The sequence below is a fragment of the Nicotiana tabacum genome, chromosome 1 (genome assembly GCF_000715075.1).
Source record: "Nicotiana tabacum cultivar K326 chromosome 1, ASM71507v2, whole genome shotgun sequence".
NCBI lineage: Eukaryota > Viridiplantae > Streptophyta > Magnoliopsida > Solanales > Solanaceae > Nicotiana > Nicotiana tabacum.
The window spans coordinates 24,154,237-24,166,395 of NC_134080.1; the positions used below are offsets into that span (position 1 = coordinate 24,154,237).

Below are 12,159 nucleotides of genomic sequence, written 5' to 3' on the forward strand. Positions count from 1 at the left end.
TCAATATTGGTAATAGGTATTATGTAATAAACATAGGTTATTATTTCCATTTTGCAAGACCACCTGACATTGTATATTTCGTTTTGTTTTGATTTATATATATAAAAACTAGCCCTAGGCATTGCCTAGCGGACTGCCAAAAATGATGAATTTAATGATAGATTCATATATTTTAGCCATATCCGAGTTAGAATCACTTACCCCGATGAATTTCTTGAAAACCCTTCAAAAATCACCAAAATCTGAGCTCTCTAGGTCAAAATATGAAATAAAACCCTAAACATCGTATCTATAGATGCACCTCCCAGAGTTCCATCACCGCTGACCGCGGTAAATCCACCGCTACAGCGGAAAATATTGACTGCAATGATATGCTTTCGCATTTTGGCTATAAATTTCTATACAAATGTCAAAAAATTTATTTCTTAACTTTCTGGAAACTAGACATGACGGGCTACAACTTTCGCTTTTGAATCATCTCAAAATTCCTTGTTGATCAAAAGATATAGGCTTCCGAAGTCAGACCAGTGAACCTGCGGATTCTTCCTCACCGCGGACCGTGGACCATTTTCCACCTCAGCTGTAATCCCACCGCCTCAGCAATAAGACTTCTGCCCCCAGCAAAGATTTAAGCATCAAAACCATTTTCTAAGTTCCGGAATGTCCAGACTCGCTCAAAACTCACCTGAAACTCATCTGAGGCCCCCGGAACCTCAACCAAATATACCAACACATCCCATAACATCATACAAACTTATCCCCCACTCTCAAATCACGTCAAACAATGCTAAAACTATGAATCAGATGCCCAAACGCATGAAAATCACTATGAACTTCAAGATCCTCTAGAATTGCACTAAGTGTCCGAACCACATCAAATCAACTCCAAACGACATCAAATTTTGCAGGCAAGTCCCAAATGACATAACGGAGCTATTCCAACTTTCGGAATCGCATTCCAACCTCGATAACACAAAATTCAACTATGGGTCAAACCTCTCCATTCCCCAAACTTCAACTTTTCCAACTTTCACCGAAATGCCTAAAATTACCCTATGGGCCTCCAAATCCGAATACACGCCCAAGTCCAAAATCACCATACGAAGCTACTGACATCATCCAAAACTCATTCCGGAGCCGTTTACTCAAAAGTCAAATTCTCTCCACTTAAGCTTCCAAAACTATATTTCTTCTTCCAATTCGACTCCGATTCATCTGAAAACTGAATCCAACCATGCACACAAGTCGATATACATAATGTGAAGCTGTTCTTGACCTCAAACTGCCGAATCGGGTGCAATTTCTCAAAACGACCAGTCGGGTCATTAGTTGGGTATCCATCATCATTTATATATCTCAAACTATCAAAAGTTTCAACCCCTCGATGTTTCACTTATAAGTCAAAGGATTGGCCAAATCCTCTTTTGACTGCACATAGTATGTATAAAAAACTCTCATCTCTAAGCAATTGCTTTAAGACATTATATCTTAAGAAAATGTGTCTATTCTTCCCATTGAAATATTTATTTTCTTACAATGATTATTGCGCCTTGGAAATCACAATTCATCGATATAATTATTATCAGTTTAACTCACCAAGAGGTTGCTTAATCAACCTCATCTCAGGCAATTTCAATACCATAATACCCGCCACCAAAAGGTGATCAGACACTCACTAGTGAGTTTTTCTCATCTGAATCATAGATTCAATATCATCATTATATCCTAATAATACAATGAAAAATCCACATATAGAATACTAAGTCATAGTATTTCTTTAAGTAAGATATAAAATCATCTCAAATGAAATGGAACCTGACTTTCATACAAGTGCCTTTTGCAACATCTTTTAACACATATAAGAATTTATTTTCTTTTGATATCTTCCATATTCAAATACAGAAATAAAATTTTCTAAACATAGAAGCAATTTTAACTTCTACTGAAATATCTCAAATTAATATAAAACATGTCATAATTCAATAATTTCTTTACCCAAATTACTAAGAGACCCAAAGCAAGATAATTTTTCAGAGTCATAAGTACAATATATTTTTTATCTTCATATAAATTTTTACCACAAAAAATCTCAATTTTGTAAGGCTTTATTATAATATTAATAAATAATTTTACCTAAGTTTTTCCTTCATAGGATCAGGCTGTATAACTCAGGACACCATGGTCCCCCACATTTCCGAAAATTTCAGGTTAATGAGATAATATTTTCACAACTCATAAAGAGTTCTACTTTATAAATAACAAGCTAATAATATAGATTCACCCAACAAGTCACAAGAACACGAAGATCTTATCTATCTATTATTTCTATCAAACTAATATAGAGGAGACTTGCAATGATCTAGGAACACATATACTCAAGCTGAATTCCTAGAAATAATGGCTCACTAATTAAGATAATTTGTGTAACAATCCAGCCGGACGTTTTGAGAGTATTAGCTCTGATCCCGTATTTACTGCTTTCTCCGTATATTTTTCTGCTTATGTGATTTGTCGGGAGGTTTTATTTTAGTTTTGGGGTGTTTTGGGACACTTAGTCCTAAAACAGAAGCTTAAGTTCTAGGATTTTAACCGTAGTTGGAACTATGTGAAGACGACTCCGGAATAGAGTTTTGTCGGTTTTGTTAGCTTCATGGGGTGATTTTGGACTTAGGAACATATCTGAATTGTAAATTGGAGGTCTGTAACTGAATTAGGCTTGAAATGGTAAAAGTTAAATTTTTGGGAAGTTTGACCGGAAGTGGACTTTTTGATATCGGGATCGGATTTCGATTTTGGAAGTTAGAGTTGGTCCGTAATATCAATTATAACTTGTGTGCAAAATTTGAGGTCAATCGGACATGATTTGATAGGTTTAGGCATCGGTTGTAGAAGTTTGAAGTTTCAAAGTTCATTAAGTTTGTATTGGAGTGTGATTCGTGTTTTTGTTATTGTTTGATGTGATTTGAGGGCTCACCAAAGTTTGTATGATATTTTAGGACTTGTTGATATGTTTGGTTGAGGTCTCAGGGGCCTCGGGTGAATTACGGAAGGTTGGCGGGCAAAAATTGGACTTGTTGAAGTTACAAAAATTCTGGTGTTTTCAGTTGTTGGTTTCCTCTTATGCGATCGAGTAAGAGGGGACGCGATCGCGTAAGCTTGTTGGGGGAAGTGGCATTTTTACCCAATGCGTTCGCAATTTGGGGTACATGATTGCGTAAGTTGGTCAGTCTATGCACCGCAAACGCGTGGGCTAGGCCGCGTTTGCGAAGAGGAAGCAAGGGGGCGGCAGAGTTCATGTTTAGGTTCTTTGCGGTCGCGTGAGGATGGACGCGATCGCATACGTCTAAGTAGTCAGTGGTACGCGATCGCGGGTGAGGTGACGCGTTCGTATAGCATGTTTTAAAGCTGTTAGAAACTTTTTTCTATGCAATCGCACGGGAACTTCCGCGATCGCGTAGTGTGAACACCTGGGTAGACTATAACATTTCAGAAATGAGGGTTTAGCCATTTTTATCAAAACCTGAGATAGAGAGCTCGAATTTGGACGAAACTTTGAGGGATTTTCGAAGGCATCGATTGGATAATGATTATTCACTTGTTTTTTGTTATATTCCACTAATCTATCGTTAATTCCATCATTTAATTTCGGATTTGAGTTGAGAAATTTGGAAAAAATGGGAAAAGTTCTTCATCCAAATTTTTGGGTTTTGATTGAGATTTGACATCGGATTTGAGTAATTTTGGTACGAGTGAACTCGTGGTTGAATGGATATTTGTATTTTATGACTTTTACCCGATTTCAAGACGTGGGCCCGGATCGACTCTTTGAGGCAAATTTCTGATTTCTTGTTAAAGTCTTGAATTCATTTAATAGATTAATTTCGTATAGTTATATTTATGATATGTAATTGGTTTTGGCTAGATTTGGTACATTCTGAGTCGGAAAATCATGGCAAAGGCATTCTTACTGATTGATTGAGCTTGATTCGAGGTATGTGGCTTGCCTAACCTTGTGTGGGGGAACTCCCCATAGGATTTGGTATTATTGTGCTAAGTCTGTGATATGTGAGCGCCGTGTACGCGAGGTGACGAGTGCGTACACGGGATAATTATTTTAAAATCCGATTTTTACTTAGTAATAACCTGTTACATCTTAATTGAGTTATACCATCATGTGTAGTTATCCTGTTTTAGCCTAATATCGCATGTCTACGTATCTTAAATGCTTATTTGTAATCTGTGCAGCATGCTTAGTTGATTTCCTATTTTTTCTTGATCTGTATCAGTCTTAACTATAGAATTCTTGCTGCTAATTGTTGCATTCATCGGTTTCGAGATGTGACTATGAGGCGGTACCTCAGGAGATCCCCTTGCACATTTACTTTTGAGAATACGAGGTGGTACCTCGGTAGATCCCCCTGCACATTTACTTTTGAGACTACGAGGTGGTACCTCGGGAAATCTCCTTGCATATTTGTCGTGCCCCCTTTTTTCCTCCGCGGAGAAAGTCCGGGTTTCGACATTCATTGAGGTAACAACTTGTTTCCTTTTGGGAAATGGATATTTGAAGAGTCGCCACCTAACGATTTTTAAGGTGTGTTAGGGAACCTATAGGGTTCAACTATGTTTGACAACCAGAGATAGGGTAAGGGCTTGAAATTATCCTAAGGGGAAGGTGTTAGGCACCCCTCAGGATCCACTAGTGTGGTTCCCAGCCAAATAGTTTTTTGTGAATTTGTGCAATTAGCAAATAAAAAAATAAGGCTCAAGTAATAATGGATTTTGAGTTTAAAAACACGTGTGTTTAAAAACAATAAAAGCAAGGTTTTGAAAAGAGTTATAGTTTAAGCATACTTAAAAAAATAAAGGGGTGTCCTAGGTTTGTTTGTAATATGGATCACATCAATATGATACCCGGTATGACACTCCTCAGGAGAGGGGATACACATGGTATTAGCGCATCGGTCATCATATCCATATCTACCCTTTTTCACCCCGTTAAGGTAATTAAAGCGAGGGTTGGTCTCGACCTCTATTGCATGTCGTTACCCATCACATTCCTATCAGTCCTGGAGGAATTTAGTACTTCTATTCCTATAAGGAGGAGGTTCTAGGCTGACTCTTAGGTTTAAAGGTAAAATGCTAAGGCGACATACAAAACAAGTATGACTGTATTTAAAAGGGAAACATGCAAGCAACTTAAAGGCTCATGTATACCTCCGCAAATAATGCATATAAATAGCATGACTTAAACATAGTTAAGGTTTCAATTTTAGAATCCTAAAGAAGGGTGTTTGAATCAGAACCAGATTCATTATATAACTCAGAAAAGAAGTCCGAATTAGGCCTGCCTGCTGGTTGTAGTAGTCTAGAATTAAACAGAGGCAGTTCCAGTTTTATTTAAGTAATTGCCTAAGGCTTGCCTAGGCATAAGCAGTAGTTATTCAGAACCATTAAGACGTTTGGAGATTATTATTACCTAAGACATGATGTTCTAGGTGTTCAGCACATAGAATTATTGCATGTTGGTTGTAAAAACTAAGTAAAATTGTTTTATGCATTCACAGTTAGCCTAAGCGCGTGTAAGTGAATATAAATGAAATTCAAAAGACATGGCATATAATGTACAGAGATGCAGAATGATGTATATGCAGAATCCTAAACAGTATTTCTACATGCACAAATATTACAGCGTTTAAAATCTGATTTCCAGAATATACAGAGAGGATATGTTTGTTAGTGTTGTTTAGCCTAAAACAGGATCTCTAAGTGTGCATGGCAATAGGAACATTATCACAGAAACATTGGTTAACACATTTAATGCAGGATTTGCTAAGTGATATGATAGTGAAATGGACATGCTGGAAACAGTAAGTGTAAATCCTAAGGAGCATGATCTCTAATGCATGAAATGAGTGCTAGGTATAGTTTCTATTACGCAAGTAGGAATGTAAACCTAGTAACATGCTTTCTACCCCTTTTTGATAGCTAAAGCATGCATATTTCCCATCCCTTTTCACTAGCCAACCCCATACTTATTTACAAACTATTACAGACCAAATAATTAAATTACAAAAGAAGTGCAAAAATAAGAAGTTACAACCATAGGAAGCCTGATCTTGACTTCCTCTCTAAGTTATGTAATGAAACACCTCAAAGCCAATATTGTTCCAAAGCCTTTCTCATATCTGAGTGTATCAGAGTTCCCTAAGGACCACAAGGGATCCCCAGCACTGCTCACACCCAGATTTGCATAACCAAAGAGAGTGAGTGCAGTGTGGAAGGGCCAGCTCTTATGTGTCCAAGTTCAGAGGGAGCTCAAGGGTCCCAAGGCAAGGCTCACACAAAAGGGGCAGAATCTAGATTCTAAGAGTAGGTGAGAGTGCTTGACATAGTTTGAAAAAAAAAGAGTTTGTTTTTAAAAAAAACTGGACTGGCAAGTCCATTTTGAAAGTAATCAGTAACAGGGGTGATTGAAAGCAGTTGTAGTAGTAAATAAAACTCAAACTCCCAAGATGGTATCACACACAGAATTAGTAGTCATACAAGGGGGTCAAAGGGATTTTGGGGATGCACTTGTCTGTAAGCACATGACCCCAGCATGGGTCTGGTTTGGACATGCACAGCAATGGTTGATACTGGCATCATCACAAATCAGCCAAAAGAACACAAACACATAGAGAGGATAGGGGTTTGGGATTCATAAGGTAGCAAGTACACAATAAGTGATTGACAAAGTATGCTTTAAACACACACAGGGGAATGCATTAATCTAAAGAGGAAGGAGAGACATTATAACATGCTGGTAATCTAACTTGACTGCAGGTTTCAAAACAGAACTACAAGCAGAAGTAGACCAAGAATGAGAGAAGCTGAAACAATTAAAGAAGCATGTTGTTGTTGAAGCCTTAAAATTAACTAGGACACACCAGTTGAGAAAGCAAAGTGCAGAAAGGTAAAGCAAGCAGGCTTCCACAGTCTAGCCTTGGCTTTCAGCCGGCTAGACAAAGCAGTAGCATATGTAGTAGTAGCCAAGGAGAGAGTTTTGAGTGTGTAAGTGTGTATTCTGAACTCAGTTGTTCGTGTTTAGAGAAAAGAGGGTAGGGCATTTATAGCTTTGAAAACGAGTAGAAAAATAAGGTAACAAGTAAAGTTTTAACATAAACATAGAAATAATCACAATCAGAATCAATTAATACAAGTACTTTCCTTCAATTAAGGAATTACTGTTCAAACGGGTACTGACAGGAATAATTAAGGAAAGAAAACTAATTTGAGAAAGATTGATTTCTGACCCTATAGGGGATATTAAAAGTATAGAGTAAATAATTGAGTCTACGTACAAAATGTACTTAATTTTGGAAAAAGATTCAGCAGGGGTAAAACATCACAGCAAAGGAAGGGAATCAATCAATTTAAAAAAACGAGTGAAATCAGGGGTTTATAAGAAAATATTTGCAATCAGTCGTAACTTGAGGAAATCAAGAACAATCAAGAACAAATCATGATTCTGCACTTCGCCATATAAATAGAGAAGAATGAACATGCAAGGCCAACCGTATTGACAAAAGAAACAACTAGATGCACACAAACATACAGCAGTAACAGGAGTAGTCTAGGGCTCAGTAGTAAAAGAAACCTACTCGAAGCACAGTAGTCCACAAAGTCAAGTAGTCACATAGAACAAAAAAATGAAGGAAACAGTCTAGCACATAGCAAGGAGATCAACACACAGAAACAAGAAAAGTCTTTAAACACATAGCAATAAGTGAAGAAAAAAAAAATATAAGGAATTAGGGTTTTAACAAAGTTGAGTTAAAAAGGTAAGAACTTTTAGAATCAGTCAAGTTAAATAAAGAAAAGGATCCAAACACAAAGAACCCAGTCGAGACCAGTATATATGCAAGACAAACAAAGATAGCTTCAGAACCCAAAAATACCTAGGGTTTCAACACGATGAGCCAGGCAGAAGAAAAACATGAACAAATCGATTAAACATAGTAGAATCATAAAACAATACTGAAAATCGGAGAAGAGATCTTTTAAAAAGAGTTTAAGAAACCCTAATTTGAAAACGAAGAGTCACTTTGAAAGAAAATCGAAGAAACTTTAAGAAAATACCAAGAAGTTCATAACATGCACAGATCTAAGATAGATCTGAAAGGAAATCGGAAATACAAATGGGCTGTTATTTAAATAGCTGTTTTCCCTTTTTAATTTATAAAAGAATAGTCAATAGCTTATGAAAATAAATTGAAAATACTAAAATGATTTATATGTTAGGTTTTATTAATAGCTATATATGTTAGCTTTTATATGTTAGCTTTTATTAATTATAGATTAGTTCTAATTAACAACATCTAACAAATTCCTAATGACAATATATGAAAATAGAAGAGGTGAGGCGTGATTTCCTGGCTTTTGGAAGTATCAGATAAAGATAATAAAAATGTTGTAAGTAGTTCATATAGTGAATGTATATATTTAATTTAGACTGAACTTGTAAAGTTTCAGAATGTATTGGTCAAAATCTGACCGTCGCGGTCGAGCTGACCAACGTCCCGCCTAAGTGACCGGGCAGTAAAAGATAACATAGCCTACTCTACATCCCATTCTCGACACCCATCGAGTCAGAAAAAGCAATGTCTAAAAGAACGACCAAGGCACACTTGGTGCGAGAGATCGTCGGATCAAGTAAATGGCAAGGACGTCTTAACTATATATAGTGGGGGAAAACCCTCGAGAAGGGGCACTCTCCTCCCCCCTTCTCTCTCCCAAGCTCTCTTCTTGTAATCTTCACATGAAAGAAGTAATCTGCAGAAGAACATGTAAAGCTATCTCTCCTATCGATTGATGGGAATCACAATGTTGGATTTCAATAAGATCGATTATATCTCTTTCATCCTATATAATATCTATACTATTAGCTCTTTGATCTGAAATTTATTATGTCTGACTAAGATTTACCCCTTCATTTTCTTTGATTGATTTATTCAAAAAGATTCTGATATCTTTTGAGTCAAAAGAGGATTATCGTTTAAAAGTTTTTCTAGTCTTGATAAAGAATTCTCATCACCCATATTCTCTTTATCTATCTTTTGTTCTAAAGATTATTATATTTAGCTAAGATTTACCCCTTCATTTTCCTTTTTTGATTGATTTATTCAAAAATGTTCTGATATCTTTTGAGTCAAACACAGAATAGATGGAAAGATACTTTTACGATCACACTTTCAATTCTTTATGTCTCCTTGTTATATATTTTCACAATATTACATAATAATACAACTACTACATGTTTTACCCATAAAGCTCCTTAATATTGAGAAAACTGATGAATAAATCAGTCCTCTGGTGCCACTTTTGTTGCCAATTCAACATATCTCTGCAGCAAAACAAATAAATATATGTCAATCATGGCCGATCATCTATGTATTCCAACATTTATACTGTGAAAACATTAATTAATTTATATTAAGTTGAATGACAAAATGATCAACTGCATCACATCTTATATATTCATATCAAACTTCTGTTGTCAGTCAAGAAGCCTTTTTCTTGTTACTGATCTTTTTGAAATATAGAAAGCTTTTTCACTTAAGTATATATTGCTATATAGTGATCCTCCAAGGTAACCAAACAATAAGGTGAATTGAATGTTTATCACTATTGAGGGGTGTAGCGGGATGATTGAATCTTTTCACCCGTAACCAAGGATCTCGGGTTCGAGTCCCGGAATGAACCTTTCGGTAGAGAGCGTTTTATCCCTTTCAGTGAACCCTACCCGATGCAAATCCAGATTAGTCGGACCAATAAAAAATTGATCGTTTATCACATCAACTAGAGCAAGTATAAACTTACATTGGTCGCATAAGTAACTTTGTAGGTCTCCTTCAGTAGTCTGCAGCACGAACTGGAGGAAACCTGTTGGCACATCACTATAATAATACTTCCAAAATAAAAAGTAAAAGGAAACTGAAGAAAAGAAGCTAAAGGTATTTAGAATCTCAAAAGAGGAACACTTAGCTATTAGTAAGTTGAAAAATGTGGTAAATACCTAGGAGGAGAAGACTCAGTACAGCAACTCTTCAAGCATTCCACAACACAATCTGGACTTGGATCAAAAAACATAGCCACCTGATTTTTGTAAGAAGAATTTTGTAAGTTTATGCAGATCACTCAATCTTAAGAAACCAACATATATATTAATATGAAAACCTCAACAAAATGTCCAAAAATAACTCCTGGAATGTTTCATTTAGTCTGTAGCTATTAATGGTCATGCAAAACCACATACTATATCCTGCGGCAAAACCAGGTGGTGACCTAAATTGTTTTATAAACCCTTTTTCCCATTACACTAGAATCTTCTTGTATCAAGATGAAATTTTTTGTTATTGCCCTATTTGCATGGTATAATTTTCCGACGAAGGGAATTCAATCAATTGAGCCCTCTTCCCTTCACCTAGCTTCGTCCTTGACTATATATCAAGAAACTACTAATTTCATTTCTTCTTTGACATTTCACAATCTTCAAAGAACAATATGACATGAGTACGATGAAGAACATTTCAGTGAGATAAAGAAATTAACATGTTAAGAAGATGTAGAATACCGAGTATCGGTCCTGTGCTGGTTGTGTCACTCTATGCAATATGCAATGTTGACTTAAACAAGCAATTCGTCCACCTTTCCATCATATCTCCAATATTAACAATGAGAGCCCTGCAAATTGACAATTTTCATGTTAAAGTTATGTACTAGTTACACTGCCAAGGTTCAGAAACACTGATCATGCACTACAATCCTAGTAAATTGTAACTAATTTAAGTACCCTTTAAGATGATGCACATCCTCCCAAATCTGTGGTTTCTGTAACTTATCCCTGCAAACCTGATAAACAGATCGAAGCCAATTCAAAACGAAACTATAAATTCTGTACAAAATTCTATTCATGATCCTTTCTATCTAACATACATATACCTGAAGTCCAGGAACACCATCAGTCACTAGGATAGTAATCATTCCATAATCTGTATGAGCCCCAGCTCCATGCATATGTTTATCAGAAGAGTCTATCTCACCTGCTACTGATAAGAGGGAAACAATATGCCTGAATCATATATGTTCATGTAAATATTATGTGGTCATGGTTTATGGATAATAATATCTTACATTAGAGGCAAATCTCTTACAATTTGCCTGAACGGGGAGCATTAATTATGTTATTATTGTGGCTCCATAGTTCCACACAATACACATATAATTTTCTCTTCTATTAACCTATCTCAAAAACATTATACAGGAAGTGAAGAAAATAAGTAAACACTCCAAACTTGTAACTTAACAAAAAATACTTGGATAACGCAGGGGGCGAAGAAGAGCGGCTGGTGGATCGAATGCACCAACTTTCTCAAAGAAATCTTCATCCACATTCAGCGCTACAGCCATGAGTGAAACTACTCTTTTACCAACACACCTGAGCAGCAAAACCGAAATAGGCTAATCAATTAAAAAAACGGAAAAGGGCCTTAAATGCCCCTCTACTATATGAAATAGGACGTCAAAGCCCTCCGTTAAAAGTTGGCCCCTTACTGCCTTTGCCGTCTAAAAATGGGCTCAAAAATGTCCTTCTCCACTAACGGGAGACTCTAAAATCCACGTGGAATTACATTTGCCTATTTAAAAATTCCAATCCTAATTTAAAATGCCACATGGATTTAAAAATACCCCAACCTCTTATTATTTCCCTACCCCCTACCCTCGGGCCCACCCCAATCTTTACCTAACCCACTATTGATAAGTTAACCCCTCGTTCTTTTCACCATTTAACCATTTTACATTTCTCTTTCTACTAAATCCCCAAATTGAACGATGAGCTAGGGTTCTGGAGCAGTGTTCATCTCCGATCGAAGCTTGAAGATTTGGTGTTGAATCTGTCATTTTGTTGTCAAGGTAAGTTTTTTTACTGGTTTATTTGCATTTAAACCGTGGGGTAGAGCCATAGAGGTTTGTAATTAGAAAAGGGGAATAGAGATGCATGTGACATTTCTTGGTATTGTGACCATCTCATTAGTTTATTCACATGTCTTGTGTCTTTATATGTTTGTTTATTATAGTATGAATCTGTTTGTGTGGGGTTGGTGGTCCCGAAATAAA

General features: G+C 36.4%; 1 pseudogene; it reads right to left on the bottom strand.

The window, feature by feature from the left end:
- Nucleotides 1–9,159: 9,159 nt before the first annotated feature.
- LOC107779461 (kihadalactone A synthase LFS-like) lies at nucleotides 9,160–11,725 on the bottom strand (annotated as a pseudogene).
- Nucleotides 11,726–12,159: the final 434 nt, after the last annotated feature.